Source organism: Dunckerocampus dactyliophorus, chromosome 21 (assembly GCF_027744805.1).
Source record: "Dunckerocampus dactyliophorus isolate RoL2022-P2 chromosome 21, RoL_Ddac_1.1, whole genome shotgun sequence".
Classification (NCBI taxonomy): domain Eukaryota; kingdom Metazoa; phylum Chordata; class Actinopteri; order Syngnathiformes; family Syngnathidae; genus Dunckerocampus; species Dunckerocampus dactyliophorus.
In genome coordinates, this window is record NC_072839.1 from 7255432 (window position 1) to 7281720 (window position 26289).

A 26289-nucleotide genomic window follows, 5' to 3' on the forward strand; every position below is an offset into this window, starting at 1 on the left:
GATTCTGACTACTCCCGTATAGGGTGGAGCTACAAGACGTGCCGCAACTGCCCTTCATCTGAATCATCTTCTTAAGCTCACCTTTTGCGACTGGATGGCACCCGGCTGTTCTTCGTGCTGGAATCGCCACGCCGCGTTCCAACTCTTCTACTTCAAGTCATGGTAGTTTGTTGTTGGACTTCCTGGGTGCCATCTAGTCCCACTAGCTGGTGCCCATGCTGCACATCTTGTAGCTCCGCCAGGCATACCCATATCTGGTTATGCTGTTAGAGTAAGCCTTCTGTTGGAGATGAAATTCCCCACAACCTACTAAAAGGTCATAGGACCACTCTGAAAAATTAATTAAGCCAATTTCACCTCCCCCTTATGTGTTTGTTAATCTCCAGTTATGAGAAGGAAAGAAGACTCACACACCAAATTAGATTTACAAAATGTATTGAAAAATAAACCAGACAGAATATCTGAACATCTTTACTTAACCCCGGACCCCGTCTAATGCACCGGTTCCCTGCCCCTCCAGCTGAATGAGAAATAGTGTCCCGATCGATCGTCCCATCTGCCGTTTTATAATTGTTTTGCTCAGACCATTGGCGCCAGTCTCTCCAAAGTTAACTTTCTCCCGGATTCCTTGACGAAGTAGGGTGACGCCAACTGGTGATAGTGCCGAGTTGTTTTGACTACATTGTGGACCATATCTGGCTGCTCACCCTGGCTGGCGCAAGCTGTTTATGCATTGATATCCTTTACGCTCCTTCGCCCCCTTTCACCTACTTAAACCAATATTCATCTGTTCATCGGACAATTTAAAAAAGCATCATTTTTATAAACTACTTGTAATCACTCACTCAGTTATTGGATTCATTGATTAAACAGTTATATGTATACTGCACTTACTAAGGCACTCAACAATAATTCAATCAATAAACCAATTATTCTAAAATCTACTTGCAATAATTATTTACCCACTCAGTAAATACATTTTTGCCTACACCTTGCTTTTGCCCTTTTTTCGCAGTGCCCCTTTTGTTTGATTTGTTGACACTGTTGTTTTTCAGTCTTGCTATTTTTCTGCCAAAGAGACCATTAAAGACTAATTGTGCACATACATCCGTCTTCTGGTTCTTGGGATCCAAAAGCGCGGTGTTGAACACACCTCGTCACAAAGAACAGGGACGCCTTTGTAGATCTATCATCAGATTTATAGCATTTCAAAGATACAATACAGTGGAACCCATTTAAAGTCTAAATCCCTTGGATTGGCTGTCTAATATTGACATAACTGAAAATAGCCATTGCCGGCACATTTATTTGTGACTTTCGCCAGAGACATAAGGAGAATGGGTAAAATTATTTTTAACGTCACGGCAGCTTGTTGATATTGTTTTCCTCCATTTGTGCATACATTTGTGAAAAATGTTCGCCTGAAAAGTCTGGCGCGGAAGAACAAAGGACCTTTGGTCCTACGCTGAAGCTTTGAAGGTAAGCATAGCGCAGGGCTGCTCACACTTTTTCAGCATGCAAGCTGTTTTTAAAATGACCAAGTCCCAAAGATCTACCTCCCACTATAAACACAGAATATATATATTTAGTATATTTATAAATATGAGTATTTATGTACATTGTACATGTACTGTATATCAAGGATGTGCATACTTTTGTCAGCATACAAATGATCCATACGAATTAAAATTTAACTATGAAACTAATATACTAAATACCAATGGTAAACTTCAGGGTCTTCATGTGGTTTTACTCGATGTCACCAACATCTTTGTTGAAAACACTACACTTGTAAGTCCTCCACCAACTGCACTCCATTACTACTGGGATCAGGTAAGTGGAGAGATGAATCACCATTTCAATATTCAGATGTTTTCAGATGGTGTCTCACTTGTGTGTTGAAAAAAAAATGTGCCGATCACCCACTGCAGCAAAGAACAAGCAGTCATCGTGGAATTAACATTAATTAGATACATCTGAATTTCAAGTGTCACGCACAATCCATGAAAGGAGATGCGTGAATGTCAATGTCTTCTCCTTCGCTATGTTAATGAAGTACAGTGAGCAATTTAAAGCATTCAGTGAGAGATAAGCTGAATCACAATGACGATCGGTATTGTTACAGACTTGGTAACTGAGACTTTAACCAAATGCATCTGTCACGGGGCTTGAATCGTGCATGTTCTTCTGTGTGAACCACTGACTCGTGATGCATTTCCAAACAAACAAACAGTTTTGCAGGAATTATCCACTGCATCGGCAGATGCTCTCATTATCAATGGATCATGTTGGAGCATGACAGAGATGTGAATCATTTGAAAACTTTGCAATATATCAACCTGGTAAACCCTGGGCTACATCAGGGGAGTCAAACTCGCTTTCACCGTGGGCCACATCACAGTCACAGTTACTTTCAGAGGTGTCACGAAGTGGCACACGGCCGGTAATTGGATTCCAAGATGCAGAAAGACACCGGTGGCAAATATACAAGTTTAATATAACAAAAGGTAATACAAACGATGATCACAGTCCAAAATAAAGCCCGGGCACAGCCACGGGGAAAAAACAAGAATAACTCAAAGGGCTGCACGAATAATTGGCAGGAAGAACAAAAATACAAAAATGCGAGAACTAAAGTTGTCGTGTAAACCTAACTGAAACACTATTACAAAAACTAACTGCAAGACAAAAAGGCAGAAGCGAGAATGAGAACAAGAGTAAAATCTTCACGGTAACTTGAAGCAGGTTCAACCCAAAACTTAGATACTCACAAGAACAAGAACGCGGCCAGGACAATAGGTAAACATGAGCAGCAAAAACGCAAGCATGGAACATGAGAACATGAAAAGACAATCTGGCATCGACTAAGCATGGAGACCAGGTGTAAATAGTCCAACGATGATTGAGAACAGCTGTGTCTGGACTCCTCCCCTAGGTAGGCAGGTGCGCTGCAACGAAACACCATTAGATGGCAGCAGAGCAGCACCCGAACTATGACAGTATTCCCCCCCTCTTTTAAGGCGACCCCTGGCGGTTTACCTGGCTTGTCGGGATGGGACGAGTGGAAGTCACTAATGAGCGTGGGATCAAAGATACAGAAGCGGGCAACCCAACCCAAGGTTCCTCTGGACCATACCCCTCCCAATCGACCAGATACTGCCACCCTCTACCCCTTCTTTTAACATCTAATATAGCCTTCACCGTATAAGTGGGCAAGCCATCGATCATACGCGGCGGGGGCGGAGCCTCGGCTGGAGGGCACAGCGGACTTGACGTTACTGGCTTGATACAAGAGATGTGGAACACTGGATGAATCTTCATAGATGATGGGAGCTGGAGCTTAACTGATGAAGGGTTGATGATGGTCTTGATACTGTAGGGTCCGATGAACCTGGGAGATAACTTCCGGCTGGATCCTGCTAGAGGTAAGTCACAGGTGGAGAGCCATACCTGGTCCCCTGCCTTGTACGCTGGAGCTGGAATGCGGTGTTGATCTTCCACCTGTCGATTGCGTGCGGCGGTGCCCTTGAGTGCCGCTTCCATCTCCCTCCAGACTCGCCGGGCTCAGCGTGGGTGTAGTTGAACAGCCGGAACCGTGATGCTTGCTTTCTTGGATGGGAACAAGGGAGGCTGGTAGCCATAAGCAGCTTTAAACAAAGACATATCTGTAGCTGAGCTTGGAAGAGATTGTGATCGTATTCGATCCATGGGAGATAGGCGGCCCAAGAGGCAGGATGTCGGTGACAGACACAACGAAGGGCGGTCTCCAGATCTTGGTTGGCCCTCTCTATCTGGCCGTTGGATTGTAGATGATAACCTGAGGACAAACTGACAGAAGCTCCCAAAGCCTTGGAAAATGCTTTCCAAACCTTAGAGGTGAACCGAAACTAAATCCTTAGGAATTCCATGGATACGAAAAACATGTCTGACAAGGAGGCGTGCGGTTTCAAACGCCGAAGGTAAACTTTTTGAGTGCAATAAAGTGAGCCATCTTGGAGAATCTGTCAACAACGTTAAGCACAACAGTCCTTTCCTGTGAGGAAGGTATAGTCCTGTAATGAAATCCAATGAGATATGTGACCAAGGGCAGGAGGGTGTGGGTAATGGTTGTAACAGTCTGGCAGGGGGTTGATGGGATGGCTTGCTTCTGGCGCACACAGAGCAGGCTGCTACATACTTCTTGGTGTCAGCCGACATTGACGACCACCAAAACCTCTGAGCAAGGACGAACTGGGTACGCTGGACCCCCGGATGGCTGGAAAATTTCGACGTGTGAGCACAGCGAAGGACCTCGGGTCTGAGTTCAGGTGGCACGAATAATCTTCCTTCCGGGCACTCCTTCGGCCGATCCAACTCAGCGGCTGCATCCATAACTCTCTTCTCGATGTCCCAACAGAGTCCCCCCGAGACTCGAGCTACAGGTATGATGGTCTCTGGTGGTCCCTCTTCCTTGACAGGGTCTGTAAGTAATAGAAAAATTGAATCTAGTCAAAAATAGGGCTTGGCGAGAGTTGAGTCTTGGAGCCGTGCGGATATAGGCTAGATTCTTGTGATCCGTGACAACAATAAAAGGCTATGCTGCACCCTCCAACCAATGCCGCCACTCCCGCAGCGCAAGAACGATGGCAAGCAGTTCCCTGTTACACACATCGTAATTACCCTCTGCCTTGGTGAGGCGACGAGAGAAGAATGCACAAGCGTGGAGCCTCTGGTCGACTGGGGAACGCTGGGACAGGACGGCTCCCACTCCTGTATCCGAAGCATCGACCTCTACGAAAAATGCTAAAGCGGGATTAGGATGTATGAGGACCGGACCGGATGTAAATAATGACTTTAACTTAACAAAAGCAGTTTCGGCTTCTGGAGACCATACGAAAGGTAACTTAGTGGATGTAAGCTTCGTCAGAGGTTCCGCCTTGCTGCTGTAATCACGAATGAAGCGCCTATAGAAATTGGCGAACCCCAGGAACCTCTGTAGATGCTTCCTTGATGTGGGAGAAGGCCAATCGACCACCGCCTGTATCTTGGCGGGATCGGCTCTAAGTTGACTCTTCTCCACAATGTATCCTAGAAATGACACCATAGACACATGAAACTCGCACTTCTCTGCCTTGACAAATAGGCGGTTCTCCAGAAGCTGTTGTAATACCTGACGAACATGGCGAACGCGATCCTGTAAAGAATTGGAAAAAATTAATATGTCATCCAAATAGACTAAGCAGATCTGATTTAAATAATCTCGGTGAACATCATTAATGAGATTCTGAAAGACCGCGGGTGCGTTGGTAAGACATGACTAGATGTAAGGCATGACTAGATATTCATAATGTCCGAGTGGGGTGCTAAATGCTGTCTTTCACTTGTCCCCCTCCCTAATACGAACCAGGTGGTAAGCGTTACGTAGGTCTAATTTTGAAAATATTTGGGCCGAATGGAGCGACTAAAAAGCTGAATCCATGAGAGGAAGTGAATAAGAATTCTTAACTGTGATATCATTCAGGCCATGATAATCGATACAGGGGCGTAAAGATTTATCTTTCTTTTCGACGAAAAAGAAGCCAGCCCCCAGGGGTGACGAGGAGTGTTGGATAAGCCCCGTTGCCAAGGATGTAGTTACAGTATATAATCCTTTAATGCCTTCTGTTCGGGTGCGGATACGTGATAAAGTCTGGCGTTAGGCAAAGGCGCATCGGGCAAGAGCTTAATGGCACAGTCGTAAGGACAATGCGGTGGTAAACTTTTGGCTCTGTCTTTACTAAATACCCGAGCCAGATCATGGTAAACCTTAGGAACCTGGGATGAATCAATTATCTCATCAATAGCTTTAACTATCGGACTCTCGGGTACCGCAGAGTGCAATTTGCAAAAATTACCCCAGTGGCAAACCGTCATATTTCACCAATCGATCGAAGTATTGTGAAGTTTCAGCCAGGTAAGTCCGAGAACAACGGGTGCGGCGTGAGATGCAATAATGAAGAATCGAATCATGTCTTCATGGTTACCCAAGAGTCGAAGATTCACTAACTCGGTCCGGTACTATAGCTTATATGAAGCTATAAAAAGAGAACGCACCTCTTTAGAGTTAGACAACTTAACCTTGGGTATTTTATGAACATCAACAAACTTGGAATCCAAAAAATTATCGTCAGAACCGGAGTCAATGAAAGCTGATACAGGTATGCTATTTCCCCCCCCAACAATAGTTCCAGCCACATGTAGTCTTAATTGACTAGTTCTCCCGTCTCCCTGCTTGGCCGGGTACTCACAGTCCAATACGGGAGGTCGATTTCCGGCTGGTTCCTGATCGGCGTTGGTTGTCGGACAAGATGACTTGACGACATCTGGCGGCGATGATGAGTGACGAGGCGGCCGGATGGAGCAAGACGCGATGAGGCGGCCAAAACCCTAAACTCAATGGAGTACTCAGCGACTGAAAGTCTTCTTTGTCTCAAGTCCAATAATCTACTTCCTGCTTGTCGCCCTCGAATGGGGTGGTCAAAAACTTTCGGCATTTCACTCAAGAATAAAGGCAGTGAGGAGCGTACAGCTGGATTGGCCTTACTAATGGCAAGTGCCCAAGCTGCGGCGCGATCGCTAAGAAGGCTCATGACGAACGCAATCTTGGCTGGATCGGAGGTATATGTACTGGGTTGTTGATTGAAAACGAGCGAACATCGGTGTAAAAATCGTTCGCAGGAATATGTCTCACCCGAAAAACATGGGGGGTGCGGAATGTTTGGTTGTCTAAAAGACATGAGCGAGTGAGAATCGGTAGAAGCAGAACTAGAGGAGACTGAACCTTCACTCTGGGGCGTAGTTACGAATGGGTGTTCAAGACGCCGGTCCAATGCAGTTATACTGGTGGACAAGGTGTTCAATGCCTCCATGAACTCCTTAAGGGTCTTGTCATGGCTTCCTACCAGGTGTCCCTGGTGTGCTAATGCCGACTGGAAATGGTCTAACTCTGCGGAATTCATCTTGGCCAGATTGTAGACACCGGTGGCAAATATACAAAGTTTAATATAACAAAAGATAATACAAACGATGATCCCAGTCCAAAATACAGCCCGGGCACAGCCGCGGGAAAAAAACAAGAATAACTCAAAGCGCTGCACGGATAACTGGCAGGAAGAACAAAAATTAAGAACTAAAGTTGTCGTGAAAACCTAACTGAAACACTATAACAAAAACTAACTGCTACTCAAAAAGGCAGAGGCGAGAACAAGAACAAGAGTAAACTCTTAGCGGTAACTTGAAGCAGGTTCAACCCAAAACTTAGATACTCACAAGAACAAGAACGCGGCCAGGACAATAGGTTAATAGACATGAGCAGCAAAAACGCAAGCATGGAACATGAGAACATGAAAAGACAATCTGGCATCGACTAAGCATGGAGACCAGGTCTAAATAGTCCAACGATGATTGAGAACAGGTGTGTCTGGACTCCTCCCCAGGGTAGGCAGGTGCGCTGCAATGGAACACCATTAGATGGCAGCAGAGCAGCACGCCAACTATGACAAGAGGACGCCTGAAACTCAGAAACCATATAAATGTATCATCACCTCATGATATTACACATTTGATTATTTGTTTGTTACCAAGAAACTTACATTGAAATCAGAAGTCACGGTGCCAAGCAGTAATTTGAGTATACAAGTGTGAAAAAAAAAAATGAAAACCTCCAATTACATGCAGTCGAAAATACTGTCTGTTTTAGTTTATATTACTTCATATAATATGAATATATGTTTAAAATAAATAATAGTGCTGTCAAAACGAACCCGTTTACGGCGGTAACAATTACCGGCCGTGTGCCACGCTCACTTTATTTCATTAATTACGTTACTTTTTTGTGTAATTAACGCATATGTGCACCACAGCAAGCACGCCTCGCTGTTATGACAGCAGCCTGAGTTCTCCACCGTGCTTTGAAGCACAGTGGAGCGTCCCCACACAGTCACACACAGTCTGACTCTGTTTTATAACTTAATTCTGACCTGAACACATCAACAGCAGTACAACTAAGTATGCTGGCAAACACACTGAAAACAAGTACAATTACCTTAAATTACACGATGAGTTTGAACGGAATCCCTCATATTAGCAAGGTTTCAAGCGTGATTCAAATGTTCTGCTACTATTAAAGAGACTAGTTTTAGACGAATAGATTTTTAAGACTGAATTTAACTAAATGTGAGTATAATAAACCTTTAAATTTTTCTTTTAAATAATGTTGTTATAATACTCACCATTAAAACGACTTCTGGTGCTGCATGGATTTGCTGATGGCTTTGTAGTCTGGTTGGTACTTGGTGAGGTTAAGCTTCATGCAGGCGTTGAGGCTTTTGTCCGTTAAACGTGATCGTAGGTTTGACTTGATATTTTTAAAATGTGCAAATGACTGCTCACATGAATAGATCCAAACATGGTCAACACAGCAATGCTCACACGCTTCAGCGTGTCGTATGTGACAGGAAGCGTGTTCCGAGTTTTGATAATCAGCTGGTCTTCGGGTTGAAGTTTTTTCATTTCTGTCCACATGTGCTTGCTCGCCAACTCCGCTTTCTGTCGCGCGATTCTTTCCAAATATTCATTCAGTGACTTGAACTTATTCACCCAAATGTCTGAGGCCTTCAGGTCAGCCACTTCTGCTTCAAAATCTCTGGGGGAGACATCAGGAATGTAACTCGGGTCGACTGTGTTCAGTGAACACTTGTTTGGATGGGTGTGTTCACGAAATTCTCCGAAGCGGGATTTCAACGACTGTAGGAGACTGGATGTGAAGCCAGCTAGCTGGTGGAGATCAAAGTTTTGAGTGGGCTCACGTGCCGTGCATGCATCTTTAAATTGTCTCAGGTTTTCAAAATGTAGTAAATGACCTGTTTCAAGATCAGTGATAAACAGCTCCAACTTGTTTTCAAAAGCAAACACGGCGTGTTGAAGGGATAACACTGTATTTCCAATACCTTGCATTTTCACGTTGAGCTGGTTCAGATGTTCAGTCATATCGACGAGATAGTAAAACTTGACGAGTTTCGGCTAGCTCAGGATGCTCGATCTCGGATTTCGTTCAAGCAAGCCGCAAAACGGCTGAGCACCTTCCCTCTTGACAACCAACGCACATTGCTGTGCAAAAGCAGACCGTGATAGTTATTTCCAATTTCTTTCAGCAGTGTTTTGAACTGGCGATCATTTAAGGCTCGGGCAACAATCAAGTTGATCACACGAACGACCAGCGACATCACTTCGCCAAGCTGCCCGTCACACATCTGGGTTTTTCATAGCAACACAAACGCAACCACACTGCTCAATGTATGTTTTAAAAGGTTAAAACTGTTTGTCTTAGTTCAGATCTTGCAGAGTCACAACCATTCAAGTCTTCACAATCTTCTGGTGTAACACAGAAGTGTGGACTCGAGTCACAGTTTTGACGACTTGACAATATCATCAAAGGCTTGCAACTCGACTTGGACTTTCACATCAATGACGGGACTTGGCTCTGACCTTTGTCTGGTGACTTGAAAATACTTGAGATTTTCAGTGAGAATGGTGAGCAAAATGTGTCCCCATTCAGAGTATTCAACTGATGGGACCGTTGTTTTATTATTTCCAGCAAGACAACACGTTTTCCCACAGAATCTGCCTCATCGAATGCATCTATAAATGTCCAATCAGGTTTAAGAACAAACAGTGAGAATTTGGATTACATTTCTGTGCAGTGACTAAATCCTGAATGCTATGCCAGCACCCTTTCCGTGACTACGTCTTGTCACACTGATCTTATTTAAAAACATAAAACAATTCAAAGTGCCTTCATTGTGTTTGTCAAATGTGTTACATTGTTTTATTATAACACTCAACAGTGCTTATGATTTTTAAGGACTCAAATTTCAAGCCTATGACTTCAGACTAGACTCGACCTGTTTTGTCTTGAGTGCAGAATTGACTTTGACTTGTATGTTCTTACTTGAGACATGACTTGAAAAACTATTCAAAATCACTCAAATTCGGCCCTTATATCGTTCCTGCACTATGAGAGAAAGTGGAGGTCCAGCATGGCCACTACGTGGAAATCCTTACACGTCCTGTGTTATTCCTCGCAGCCGAAACTGGTCTTCAATGTGTTGAAACCACAGGCGTGTGCTGTGTTGCCAAAAGCCGGCATGGATAGCACCGGTGTTAGCTGCCTTGTTACCATTGAGTGGCGCCGGTACGGCCGCACTGTTGTTGCCGTTCGACATATTACTCACATCGAGGGTCGCCAAATGTGGAGATGTGATTCAGAACGAGACAAGAGTCGAGAATAAGTGCTATAAATCGTATACCAGTCCGCTGAAAAACAAGCAACAACCACTTAACGTCTCAGCTGCCAACAACCTCATGACCTGGAAACAGAAGTTCATGTAAAAGCTTGACCAGCATATTCACCACTATGAAATAATAACGTAAAATTATGCTTTTAAAAAAATATATATTTATGTTTTGACCTTCTTGAGCCACTTGATTGCATTTATTTGCTTGCTTTATTTGTTTATTTTATTTTTTTGGCTAAGAAAATATTTATTGCGTTGTGACTTGAATTGCAGTATTAGCCACAGTAGACTGCATTTTATGTATTCATTATTTATTTAGAAAAAATTCTGTAATTTTTTTAATACGTATGTTATGTGGTTTAAAAATGTCAGTTATTATTATTATTTTTTTAGACATATGTTATATGCTTTAAAAATGGCTGCTTTGGATTGACTTATTTTCTCTTTTCAATGAAGATATTTCAAAATATCACATTTTAGAGCTGTAATTATAATACCATGGTATTTTTGACCAAGGTTATCATACTGCCTGGATCTCATACCGGCCCATGCCCACTTGCAAAACACTAACTTTCTCCCACCTCTGGTATAACACCTCTAGCATCCATTTTACTGTGTATCATTAATTCTGGATGACTTTATATTTCTGTGTTGGTCCTGTTTTTTTCCTTTTATGGAGGATGTCTTGTTACAAATGATGTCTTTATTTAGTATACGTCCTCCTACTAAATGACCACATTACATCGAACCTCAGGCTATCTAAGATATTTCTCATTCCCACGTGTATCTAATTAAATGTACTTTTATCAGTAAATCGACCCGCACCACAACAGATCCCCTCCTGAAAGCCCCCTGTGGTGCTCTTGGTGGTTCATTTATCTCAAAGCACACCTAACCTGCACTTTGTCGACGCTGAACAGATGAAGGGCTACTGTTGCCTTATCTTGCTGTTCTTAGCTGGCCGATTGTGTTACCATTTGCAAGACTGACACAGCCCTGCCAACCTTGAAGAAATGTTATGAGTTATTTATCTTTCTGTTAATAAAATACAGTAAACATTAGCATATTTGAAAAAAAAGTGATTAATCATGATTAACAATGATTAATCTAATTAAAAAAAACAACATTTTACAGCCCTAGAGAGGCAGAGGAGTGAGAGCCCATATTTCACTGTTTACTTGTACTTTGTTGTTTGATATCACAACATGATCAAATTGAATATACCGTTTTCATGGTTTGGCTGGCCCTGTGACTTATACTCCAGAGCGACTTATACAGATATGTTTTTTTTTCCCACAATGACAACCAGCCAGTATCTGCTACTTCTATCACTCCTGGACCACTGACTATGTACAATGTAAACATCAACTTATAAAGACAACTGAGAAAGACAAAACAAAAATGCCTCCAAAAAGAAAATCATATTCTGCAGATTACAATCTGCAAGTAAACTAGTTATGTTATGTTGCTTAGGCTATAGTTATCGGAATAACTGTTCATATGTTACGTTAGCATACCACCTATTCACGTTACATTAACAGACGCCTATTTAGCCTGTTGTCCTCCATTTTATTGCTATTACTGTAACTTGCCTTTCAAGATGAAATGTCTGTTCTTGGTCTCTGATTTTAGAAAATAAATTTCCCCCCAAAAATGTGACATATATGTTTTTTTCTTCTTCATTGTGCATTTTTGGCTGGTGCGACTTATACTCCAGAGCGACTTATAGTCCGGAAAATGCAGTATTGCATACTGCCCCGTAACTTTTTGTTGACGTCAATAGTTTACATGTAAACAAGATTCCATCAGTTCCATAAACCACATCCAGAGTTTCTCTCTTTCAAACTTTCCCATTTTCACAATAAACACATTTCTTGTATTAAAGTGACTTTCCTGACTTTTTATCCCAGACAATCTAGCAGAATGACATAAATGCCCAAACTCTCTTTTTGATATTAACACCTTTTGCCCTGTAATTGCTGCAACCCCTCAGGCAAAGCAGGGCAATATTGAAGTACGGATAACAACTCCATCTCAGACCTTGCGTTGCATTTAAGGCTGCTGCCAGGTGGAACACGTTTGACTTCCTAGATAATTCATGCATCATTACACAACGAGCTGAGGCGTATTTTTTGCCATTAAATATCATATTAAACATATTTAGCAGAAGTGATGCTTTCTGTAGTGTGTCAAAAATTACAATTCAACTGTTCTTACTATATTTTAAGAATTAATTAATACAAAACAAGCTACAGAAATATTGCTATCTTGCTTTTAGTCTTAAAACTGCGATGGACATGATGTATATGTACTATTTGTAATGACAAAACGGTGGTTAGCACGTTGGCCAACAAAGTAACAGTCTGCAGATCGGGAAGACCTGGGTTCAATTCTCCCTTGGGCATTTCTGTGTGGAGTTTGCATGTTCTCCCCGTGTGCGCGTGGGTTTTCTCCGGGTACTCCGGCTTCCTCCCACATTCCAAAAACATGCATGTTAGGTTAATTGGAGACTCTAAATTGTCCATAGGTATGAATGTGAGTGTGAATGGTTGTTTGTCTATATGTGCCCTGCGATTGGCTGGCGACCAGTCCAGGGTGTGCCCCGAAGTCAGCTGGGATAGGCTCCAGCATGCCCCCGCGACCCTAATGAGGAGAAGCGGTATAGAAAATGGATGGAGTCTCTGATTTCCGGTTCCTGGAGGGCATAACCTGGAAAGCTAACACCACAGCAACCATTAAAAAGGCACAGCAGAAGCTATATTTCCTGAGACTCGTCAAGAGCAACCAGCTACCAACAGGCCTACTAATGTCCTTTTAGAATTGCTCCATAGTGAGTACTGCATGTGTGTGTGTGGTATACAATCTGCACAGCTGCGGAACACAATGTGCTCCAGAGAGTCATTAACACCGCCCAGTAGCTTATTTAGATGACGTATACCGCATACAGTGTCTAAGGAAAGACTGAACCATCATCAGGTTGTATTCGCACCATGTGTACATGTCATGCATCATACAGTACATCATCATATTATATATCACTTCATATTGTGTTTACAAGTAATGTATCATATTTGCACCACTCCATGTCATTTTTACAAGCCATGTATTATCATATTTGTGCCACTTCACGTCATGTTTACAAGTCATGCATTATATTTGCACCACTCCATATCATGTTTATATGTCAAGTATCATCACATTTGCACCACTCCACATCATGTTTACAAGTCATGTATTATATTTGCACCACTCCATATCATGTTTATATGTCATGTATCATGTGGCATAACATTTGCACCACTCCACATGTTTACAAGCCATGTATTATGTTTGCACCACTCCACATCATGTTTACAAGTCATGCATTATATTTGCACCACTCCATATCATGTTTATATGTCAAGTATCATCACATTTGCACCACTCCACATCATGTTTACAAGTCATGTATTATATTTGTACCACTCCATATCATGTTTATATGTCATGTATCATGTGGCATAACATTTGCACCACTCCACATCATGTTTACAAGCCATGTATTATATTTGCACCACTCCACATCATGTTTAAAAGTCTTGTATCATCATATTTGCACCACTCCACATCATGTTTACAAGTAATGTATCATCGTATTTGAACCACTCCAAATCATGTTTACAGGTCATGTATAATTATATTTGCACCACTTCATACCATGTTTGAGAATCAAGTATCATCATATTTGCACCACTCCATATCATGTGAACACGTCATGTAAAATCATATTTGCACCACTGCATATGTTAAAAGCCATGTATCATGTATCATCATATTTGTGTAACCCGCCCTGTTTCGCACCTGCCCGCACCGGCGCACGAACACAGGACCTTCGTAATGGGAGGCGAGGGCGCTGACCACACGACTAAAAGCCCGGACTGTCGGCCGCGTGTTCAGCGCAGCTCTTGAGGCAGAGGGAGTGAGGTTTACCAACGTACACTCGCACAGCCTCACAGGCTGGCGTCCGTTACATTCGCACCACTCCACATCATGTTTACAAGTCATGTATCATCGTATTTGAACCACTCCAAATCATGTTTACAAGTCATGTATAATTATATTTGCACCACTCCATCATCTTTACAAGTTATATATCATGTATCATTGTTTTTGAACCACTCCATTTTGTGTTTACAAGTCAAGTATCATATAATATTGAGTGATTCAAATATGACGAAATACAATGTGCAAACATAATATGGAGTGGTTCAAATATGTGTCATATTTGCACCGCTCCATATTATGTTTACAAGCCATGGATCATGCATATTTGAGCCACTCCATGTCATGTTTACAAGCCATGAATCATCATATTTGCACGGCGCCATGGCATGTTTACAAGTCATATGTCTTTTTGTACTACTGACTCCATATTGTTTGATGGCACGGCCTGGCTTTGAAGCTGTGCTTTTAAAAGAATTTAAGAATTTAAGAATTCATATTTGTCTTTTTATGTTTAGTTGTTTGAGGTTAATGTGACACACACAGCAGTTTTTTAAATGTACCAGCTAAAAATGCAAATGAACTACTTTTTTATATCCTTGGTATTTTAGCTGCCGCTGTAGCTTCTTGAGGCTCACAGCTGTAAGGCCATCATTTAGTCATTACTCACATTGGAATAGGTACTGTCTGCCGTGCACTCAGCTATTCTAAACAAGTGTGACTCACATAACGCTGTCACAGGTTGGGGAATTAGCTTGGGCTTGTTTTTCATTCACACAATACAGTCCCTGTTTATGGTCAGACAACAGGTGAAGATGTAAAGCAAAGGTATGAGACGACAAAGGAAATTGGTTGCTTTTGCTGAGAAGAACGTTCATCTACATCTTTGGTAATATTGCATGGGAATCGTTGTATGTTTTATTGTGCAGTTAACCAGGCAGCATCGCAAAAGTGAGGTTGCCAGTTTAGTTTACTTCTACATTGTGGACAGTACAGAAATTAGTTGCTGTTGTGACACACTCATAAAGGCGTGTCCAAAGTGTGGCTGGGGGGTGTTCATACTTACAGTATAATACGCTTTGTCACCTATAACTCAAAGTTAAGATGCAGGCAGTCTTTGCATATCTACATGGGTTGAGTTACAAAATGTAAAAGTGTGCAACATCAAAGTGGATCCTGCATCGTTTGGTTTTCAGTATGCGTTTCTCTGTGGAAAAAGTTTAGACCCCCTTTCTCTAATCAATGCTGAGCACCAATTGGTAGCCATCCACTCAAGACAAGACATCCACTCCGTCAAATAAGTCTTGACTTTGTCCCCTCGAGTTGAAAAGCCGCTCTTGGCCAGACATCTACAGACCACTTGGCATTCTGTTGCTGTTGCCCGACTTCTTTGCAAATAGTTCACATTCAAGAGACTGCAGGTTCTTTGTCTTTATTTCAGGCATTCTGTTTCTTCATCAGAATATTTTTTTCCAACACAGCAACAGGACACTCGTGGCAGACGTTTGGTGAGTAAACTGATTACCACTTGGTGGTGAGTTGCTGCTGTTGGTGGGGGAGGATGTCAGTCAGGTGTGGCAGAGCTTGTGAGGGTTTTCTGGGAACTGTTGGGATTTCTGTCAGGAGAAGTTTCAAACAAATGGTACAGACATGCGCTGTCTCATTATGCTCATCCGAGTAACGAGTATTTTGCATGCTTTTATTTGACCGTACGGGCGCCAATAGGTGAATAGCACTGGTGTATGGGATAGGACGCTGCAGTCAAGTTGTGGGTCAGTGGAGGGAATACTTGTCAACATGCAGAGTCAGGAGACTCTGAGACAGATTATCCTATCTCTGATGCTAAGGTGACCGAGGTGGTTAAAAAGATCCTTGCTGGCAGGTCCCCTGAGGAGTGGATGATATCTGCTCTGAGATCTAGACCTTGTGTGGCTTTCTTAGTTGACAATCCGTCATCATCTGTAAAGTGCCTCTCTCGACTGGCTGTGAAACACCTCGGGATTCCTCTGGAAAAGCTGGACAGAGTCCCATTATGCTCGTTTGATCTGAGTAAGCACATTTTTAATGCTTTAGCATGTTGGCCACACAGTCAAGAGATCGAATCTCCATTGGGCATCTCTGTGTGGAGTTTGCATGTTCTCCTTGTGCACACGTGGGTCCTCTCCGGATACGCCAGCTTCCTCCCACAGTCCAATAATATGCATGTTAAGTTAATTGTCTTAAAAGGTATGAATGTAAGTGTGTATGGTTTGTCTGTGATTGGCTGGGACCAGTCCAGGGTGTACCCCACCTCTCACCCAGAGTCAGCATACCCCCACAACCCTAGTAAGGACAAGCGGCATAGAAAATGGATGGATGGATCTGGGCCTCTAGGAAGGGATGAAAACTCATCAAAATGCAGAGTCTGGATTATCCTATCTGATGCTGAGGTGACCGAAGTGGTTAAAAGGCTCCTTGGTAGCAGGTCCCCCGGTGAGTGGATGAAAACCACTCTAGCACCTAGATGTTATGGGGCTTTCTGAGTTGACATTGCATGGTCATCGGGACAGTGCCTCTCTCGACTGGCCTTAGAACGCCTTGGGATTCCTCTGGAAGACCTCAGGGGAGGTAATACCTGGCATCTCTGCTTTCACTGCTTCGCCCTTCAACCTGACCGTGAATAAGTGGACCAAGACGGATGTTTTTCATTTTGCGGTCCCTATTTGTTAGTTGCATTGTGCATCTTTCTGTTAATTCACACACGCACACCTCATATCGACACCCAAACCTAGTGGACCTTACAATTGGCTGGCTATAGACATGTCTTTAAGAATCAAGTCACGCTGTCTGTTTTAAAAAAAAATGAAGCTGCAGTATATATCATGTTTTTATCTCAACCTTACACCGTGGATTAACCAAACTCTTTTAATACAAGTGGCATTGGTGTATCCTCACAAACCTGACTTGACCCAACTATAAACACACATATATGCACAAACACAGCTGCACACACACACACACAAATAAATAGGACATTTTGAACATATCACTGTGTTGTCAGTTATCCGGCACATGGCAGCTGCTGCTGTTTACATTACTCGTGTCTGTCCTCCGTGACACATCAGTGTGACTGAATGGAGGACAGCTTTTTACATAATGTGTCATCCCGTCTAAGACAGTCATTGCCAATCTGGCAATCTGCACTTCATTAGATCCACTCCCCTGGTTACAGCGGAACAACAGGATAGGAGGTCTGCAGTCTGAACACACACACACACATATAGTGCCTTACATTGTAAGGTTCAACACTACAACCTACTATAATACTTCAAATACTGCATTCATACTAAACGTTTAATGGAAGATTGCCATATTAAATTACCAGCCCTTGCCAAAATCATCACAGTGCTTTTTACATGTATTTGACACTGTGTCAATGTGTCATGTCGAAACTGTAAGGGACCTATGAGTCATCAGCAGTGTCATAGGCTGTGACACTGACAGCACTGTTTGACACCCCGTTAGGTGCTGAGCTGTCATGGAAAAGAGTAAGTTCGTCCTACGCACTGACGTCATTACATTTGTTTCATGGCTGAATTGGCCCAAAAAGGATTGTTGTACACCAACATTCACAATAGTATGCCATTGAATCAAATCTTCATTAACAGACAACCATTCAGTAACATGGCATCCATAAACAGAACGAATGATATGAGCAGAGTAAAGGAGTCGCCATCTTGGCTACGTAACGGGAGGGAAGGGACTAACTCAAGGGTGGCCTTTTTCCATCAAGGGCAGCATACAGAAAAATCAAAAGCTGATCGGGCCATTATATCCCGATATTTTTTAAGCAAAGTAATTTTAGACAAAATCAAAGCCATGCGTGTCAAGTTGTTTTATTAAAATATACATTCAACGTGAGGATGTTTTTTGGAAACTTTAAAGCTTCATGCAAGATTCACAGAAAAAAAATAGCCTCGAAAATGAAATAGGCCATTCCTTTTTTGAAATAAATATCGAAAAAGTCAAATATAATCTTTTTTATAACAAACCTTCAGCGATGCTCAAATGCTCAGCTAATAACAAAAGAACAAAATATGTTTTAAAATGACAGCAGCTAAAAGATAGCTTAAATTGAACAGTAATATCTTTAGGTAAACTATTTTAGAAGACACAAGCATGTCTTTATTTTGTGCGAGGAACACCAACCTGTCAAATGCATCAATGCATCAGGTTTAGCCACTGTCTGTCTGACTTCCTTGTATTCTTGCTGTTGTTCTTTTCTCATTTTCTGGACGAATGTGCCCAGGGCTGCAAATGGCCCCCGGGCCACACTTTGGACACCTCTAGACTAACTCAAGTGGTTGCGATTCACCATTAAAAAGGTGAGAAGTGTGCAACAGCAGTTGAAATCACTATTAGGGACAGCACGACACTGTCAAAGTCTACGCCCTGAGGAACTAACACAGTGTGCATAGTATACATATTGAAGTGTACTGACTGATTTTAAAAACAGCCTAGTTGTTGGCGCGATACTTCAAGGTGCCCTTAAGCAAGACATCAAACCCCCTCAGTCCCGTTTGCATGCATTCTCACTCTTGACGTCTCTCTCTTTCATTCCTGCTGCATCTGTCTGGTTCTCTGTGTGGTGTGCAACACAGATATACAGCAACGTAAATTGAATTTCCCCCGAGGGAAAATAATAGGTATAATAAATTACAGAGAATAAATTATGTTAAAACAGCTATATATTGCTTAATGGAGACAACACTTTTACTGCTCAATCATCGACGCAGCTACCAGCGGTCGGCTCGTGGCTCAAGGTCACATTATCTGCTGCTGGGATAGCACTGGAATACAGTGATCCCTGGCTTCTCCGTGCTTCAAATTTCACTCTATGAAAAATATATCAATTGATAAATCATGCTGTTTCTTGGTTTCAAGCATACTTCTGAATAAATGAATTTAAATACAAATATAAGACATTCAGAAGAGGCATTCAAAGACACTGTGATGTTATGTAGTATTTTACACCAGTCACTAGGTGTCAGTAATGTGACTGTAATGTCACAGTGAGACACACAAGCACCAGACTTAATTGCCGGAAACAACAGCCTTTTGGCAACAGGTTCAAAACGAGCTAGTGTTGCGGTCGTAATCCACGCCAATTCAATTCTGAACCCCCGAAGTCATTTCCCATTCGCCCATCACTCAAGTCATGAGTCTTATTTATGTCTTGAATGGCTTAGTTTCCCTTATTATGTCTACTATGTTGGGTAATATGTGTAAAGGTGACGTTAGGAGTGTTACTTCATGTCTCGAGGGCTCTAATAATGGTAAAAAACATATTTAGACGGCCGTAAACAGATTTTCTATGCTCTAACTAATAATAAGGAATCCTACTTAAAGTCTAAAATTATTAAATTCACTTATCACGGTCGGGTCTGGAACCAATTAACTGCGATAAATGAGGGATTACTGTACTCTACAATCGATAATGCAATGGAACTTTAAATAAGTGCCGTTAATGTCGACAAAATGTCTACGTCGACCAACTCATTAAGTCCTGGTCCACCGTGTTTTTCTCGTGACAGTAATAAAAAGTTCCAGCCTAAGATGACGACATACGTGGTGAACCCCTTATTTCGACAAAATATTTCACAGACAAAGGTATCATTCCTATGAAAAATCAGCCCCTTTATGCAGACATGTGTTGGAGTAAGGTTTTATTGTCATTGTTGTCAATAAATACAACAGAATTATCACAGCAGCGCTGTTATGTAAGAGTATACAATAAGTAAATGCGCAATCAATGGCTATTTTTGGTTTTGGTTACGTCAGCAAACACTTATTTTGACATGAGTGAGCCAATCGGAAGGGCATGGACTTGTACGGGTTCCACTGTAAAATTTGGTAGAAAAGCGACTCCACTGAAAACAGCAACAGTTTTCTGTACAACGTACATTGTCATTAGTAACAATGCTAGCTCAAGTTCTCCGCAATGAATCCGGAGAAACTCTATTTGTCTAGTTTCCACGTGACTAGGCACGCCACAACACAGCACATTTACAACGCCACCAAATGATTACATAGTGGCGTTGACATTTGAGGCACCCCCTTGCAAAGTCTCCTCCCAAAACTGAGTGCTCACCCTGTTCATTACCTCCCATAATGACTCAATTCTGAGATGGCAATGCTGAGCCTCGGCCCAGGGACCCGGCAATAATCCCCTGCATTAATTAGATGACCCCTGGAGATGTCTGCCACTGCATTGCCAGGCACAAAGACAGTTTCTGGGCTTATTGTTTATAGCTGGCTGTAAAGTGTCCAGCGGTAGGAGAGATTAAACAGATCAGGAAGATGAGAGTGGTGGGGATGGTCAGCTGGAGGGCAATCATGCCATACTGAATGGTAATGATGTAGAAATACTGTTTTCCTTTTTGGCTGTTTTGAGGTCAGTGTGGTGATTGATTAACTAGTGGGCCATCTCCCCTTTTTCCCCACTCATTTTCTGATTGCATGCTGACTTTCAAGCTACTGTCCACCAGGAAAAAACAAACAGAAATTCCATTCTGCAGAGAAACACAGTGACATTATTGACTGAATTCTAAGTGTTGTACTCAAGGGAAACCGATTAACCGATAGATAAATAGATTGGGGGTTTTTTAAATCTCCAAGAGAAATTCACATTTCCCGCAGCTCTGCAAAAGTGTCCTTATAAAAGTAATTACTTAAAAATAAAACAAAGCAAAACAGGAGAGTTAAGAAAAATAAGAAAATAGAAGAACAAATAAATAAATATGTAACACTCAATTTCAATAACACATAATAAATAATAATAATAATACATAATAAGTTAATAAGTCCAGTCGTGTGTGTGTGTTTTTACCGCTCTTCCTCTGTTGTGTTGAAAAGCCTGGTGTGGGGGAGGAATAATCTGCTCATTCAATCAGTGGAGCAGGGCAGTGATAGTAATTTGCCAGTGAAACTGCTCTTCTGCTCGGAAATGATGCTGTGCATTGGATGGTGCTGGTTGTCCATGATGGAAAGGATAATAATCTGCTCATTCAATCAGTGGAGCAGGGCAGTGATAGTAATTTGCCAGTGAAACTGCTCTTCTGTTGGGAAATGATGCTGTGCATTGGATGGTGCTGGTTGTCTATGATGGAAAGGAGCCTCCTCAGTGTCCTTTGCTCTGCCAGAGATGTCAGGCTGTCCAGCTCAGTGCCAATGACAGAGCCTGCCTTTCTCACCAGTTTCTCCAGGCGTATGGCGTCCTTCTTCTTAAAGGCTGCTCCCCCAGCACATTAGTGCATACAGGAGGGCACTAGCTACCACAGTCTGGTAGAAGATCTGTAAGAGCTTCTTGCATACGTTGAAGGACACCACCCTTCTGAGGAAGTACAGACCAATCTGCCCTTTCCTGCACACAACCTCTATGTTGGCAGTCCAGTTTACCAGTGGTAATGTAAGAAAGATTATCAGGTCATTGCTCTCTTTGTCCCTTCTGTCTTGCTCTTTGTATGTTCATGTTCATAATCAGATAGCCCCTGCTTGCTACTTTCCACCCTGATGCCTGCTGGACCAGTTGCTGGAAACTTCAGCCAGTCTCTAAAATTCTAATAATTAGATTAAAACCTTTGGCATTATAATTCCCTGATCACTGTACAGGAATTGTCATGTTCACATGCTTAACTGTCTTCAAATCATGTGATCTGGCTTCAACCAATCCTTGGCAAGGGGGCTGGGCATCGCAGCCAGGAGCCATAAAAGGTGAGTCACATTCAAACTATCTGTTTATGTGAGATTAATTAAAAATAACAGGGTGCCTCAATACCAAGTGAAAGGTCTTGGTGAATGTTTTATCTCTCTATTGTAGATAAGCACATACATGTTGCAGTACCCATCCAGAACAGAGTGGAAAATATTCCATTCCTAACAATATACTGTAGACAGATTCCAGCCAAGGAATCCTTTAACCATCTTTAGTATGTATATGTGGGTGGTTTATTTGTTCATTGAACGCACACCAAACAATGAACAACTATATTTCTGTCTCCTTTCTTCATTCTATAAAGCACTGTGCGCTGATGAGATGTCAAGCGGACTGCGTATTTCTTAGACAAATAGGGCTTTAGACAGGCTGCGCTTTTTTATTAAGTACAGCTGCAAAATAACCCATCATTGCAAGTACCAGAGCTTTGATAAAGAAGGTGAGAAACATGATTGAATTCAAGAAAGTACTCATCGCAAAGTATGAAGGTAGCTTATTGGATTTTAATTAATGAAGGAATATCAGCACTTTTAAGGGAAGCCAACTCTTTGATTTCTTACCAAAAGATGTGACAAATAATTTCTGATGTAAAACTAGAATGATATCACTTTTAATTGTTTATATTACTTCATTTACATGTTTAACATGGAACAGATTGCAACAAAAAACTAATTATAAAACACAAAAACACAGACCCATCTCAATTAGACAAAAGGGTCCATTCTGATTGTGTGCATTATTTGTCAATGTCCAACTATTTGTAGTGAAACAACACATCAACGAAACATCACCAATACAAATTCAAATGTGAAAATCTAAATGAAAAAGCTGCATCCAGCATCATGTTTCCAAGACGGTTACCACTGTTCTGTTTTCTAAAATATAAAATTATGAATAACTGAAAATAAATTTTTAAAAAAAAGGAATGGATTGATCTGTTTTTCTATGGTGCTTGCTGGGGCAGCTAGGATGTCTGTATGCGAGCACACAGTCAGCGATGCATTCCTGAAAACATTTGGGAAGATTGACAGGTTGAATGGCCAGCCCTCTGCCTCTATCCTCCTCCATGCCTTTGTATGAGCTACATTACCTATCTCCTGGAAATTATATGGTGATATAATGGCATACGTATTCAGAATAATGAACAAATAATGAACAATGAATTCCATAATTTATTTACATGATATAACTAGCAATTATTTTCTTAGTTGATTAATCTGGAGCTTGTTTCCATTAATCGGTTAGGCCCTAGACGGACCAAATCAACATGAACCAAATACAAACAGTTAGTGGTTTGGTCTGCAGCATATCAAAAAAGAGGCAATGTTTTTTCCAAAGTTGGTGTTTGTGAATATCTTGTTTTGCATAAAACACAAAGATAATACTGTATACCTCTGAATATTCTCATTCATCCTTGTCTTGGTTTTCTCAGGGCACTGAGTCAATCGCAACTGGACTATGCAGGTTTTCCATGTCAGCGTGTACAGAACAATTCCAATTTTTTCAAATGCAAATCAGGCGTCATTCGTATGTAGATATAAATCTCATATGTATCGGAGCTACTCAACGGTGAAGTCGCATATATCCTACCTATACGTCATCGAATGCGTGATTTGTTGTCCTAACCGAGATCCAACAATTATTCCAAAAAAGTGTAAGTGTAGCGGCTCAATGTCCCACCACTCCTGGCTCCAGCATCTGCTCACACACTCCTCGGAACAGACATCACAGCAACGGACACATAAAAGATCAGATTTTCACTAAATATCCAAATTGGGCAGTTTGAAAGTAGCATTAGGAGACGTTTCGTTTCTAATCCGAGCAGACTTCATCAGTTCATTCTCAATGACCAGGTGGAACAAACACTAGTCTGACTAGGTAGGACAGCCGTATACTGAAACAAAGATAATAGGGCTGCTTTCATGGATGACAAGGGAAAACTTCCCATTTGAGAGGCTGAAATCACAGCATATTTACATTTTAAAATCAAAAAACGATTAACAGAATACCAAAATAGTTGTCGATAAATTGGATAATGGGTTAGTCATCGATTAATTGTTCAGCTCTAATGACACACATTTATTAAAGGAGTCTGGAAAAAGTATGGAATTTTTTAAATATCAAATCAGTAGGAACCCAGAATAACTTTTACAGGCGAACCTGATTTGACATCCTCCAATTGTTCAATCTTTCAGTACTTTTTGCACAACTTGTTCTCTAGGAGCTGAACAGCAAAAAACAGATGTTTGTTTTTTTCTTTTGAAAAATGTGCAAAGAAAAACTTTTCCAGTTTCTGTATCTATGTTGCACCCTCCTGTGACACTCTAACCTCAGTGGCCACTTTTCTCTGTGAAGCCTTGCAATGGTGAGGTTCCGTTGATCAATTGCTAGTCATGGTTTTGGTCTCATCGGGTCAAAACGTAAGGTGAACAGCATGATGAAAATCGTGTTTATGTTGAAAATATGCACATTTTACAAGTCTGTAGCAGTGGTCAGTGTGTCTTTATGTATGTAAGACTTGGCTTTGTATCTGCTGTTGGAATATTGTGAGATTCAGAAGGTGAGGTTCATTCATGTTTATATTTGAAACTGGTCTAATTTTAGTGTTTTATGAGCCTGCGGTTAAACTTTATCCTCGAATGGTATATATCAGTCGAATCTCAACAAACTGAGCTATCCAATGACGTATATAGGCATGTAAACGGGCAGCGTTAAAACCCCCGGCCTTGTCATGAAAATAGTAGATGGACCGCCAGTGGACCATCGGAATGGCAAGGGGTCAAATATTCACTAAAATGACATATAATATGGTATGTGGAAGCCAGGAAGATACAGTATGCTGACATCGTGTGTGACATTTTGCACAATGACGGTACCATTGGAACTTTCTGTCCAAGAGACATATTGGTTGAATTCCAAATGGTATGATCTTTGGGCGTGACTGTGAAGGTTCCACACTCAGGAATAGAGTGCAATGAAATAGTTGGAGGTGGAGGGACACTATAAAGAAGAGAAACAAAATAGTAACCCTGAAGTTGAAGGCACTGTGAAAACTAAACTAAGAAAACACTGACTTCAGTGGAATTATGGCGATAAGGAAAGGGGCATTTCACAATCCCCAAGCAAGTGGAAACAGCAAGAGAAAATGGCAAATGGAAGAAAAAAAATCAAGAATGATGTTTGGACACCCTGGTCTTAAAAGCACTCTCAAAAAATGGGATGACTTCTTGCAATGAACAGGAAACTATAAACCTGTCATTGGTCACAGTCTACACCGCAAGCAACTCAATTAATTGTATTGAACAGACAATGAATGTAATTAAATTAAATTTAGAGGGTATGGCATAAGGGGCAGTGTTTATACAGTATGAAAAGAAAACACAAAACGAATAATGAACTCATTTATTAACAAATCAAATTCTGGGGTTCAGCACCATAATGATCATTGTGATTCACACACCATTTTAGAGGCTGCTGGGAATACCAGAAGAAAATGTTTGCCAAAAGCCAATAAATGGTGGAAGAAGAGGAACAAATTCATTCACAACAAAAAATATCTCTCTCATGAAAATTGTGCCTACATTCAATCACTGAAAGCAAAGTCTGCAACCTGAATTTGTCATAAAGGGATGATCATATGGGTGATCCTGGAAGGACCGGGGTCAACCACCTCAGTGTACTCATTTGTCTTAATCAGGCCTTGCCAAGAGGTTGCCAATTTTCCAGTCACCATCCTAGATTTATTTAACAATGCGATTGATTGACGCAAACGGTACAAATACCTTCTTGAGAAGGGAGACTATTTTGATGGAATGAGCAATTGCTCTGATTCTATCATGTTCTGGCTCAAAGATATACAGTAATACTGCACACACTAGGACAGTTGGGCTTTTTTCTTTGAGCTTTCTCTTGGCAACTTGACCTCGTCCTTTGGATCTGGTCCTTCCTGTTAGTAAAAACGGATCTATACTCGGCTGACTGCACAACTCTTATCTGGAATAAACAAGCCCTTTTATGGTTCACTGCCTAGCCTATGAGATATCCATCCATCTTATTCATCTTATCCGAGGTCGGGTCGCAGTGGCAACAGTGTAAGCAGGGAAGCCCAGACTTCCCTCTCCCCGGCTGCTTTGTCCAGCTCCTCCCGGAGGATCCCTAGGCATTCCCAGGCCAGTTGAGAGACAGTCTCTCCAAAGTGTCCTGGTTCTTCCCTGAGGCCTCCTACCGGTCGGACATGCCCTG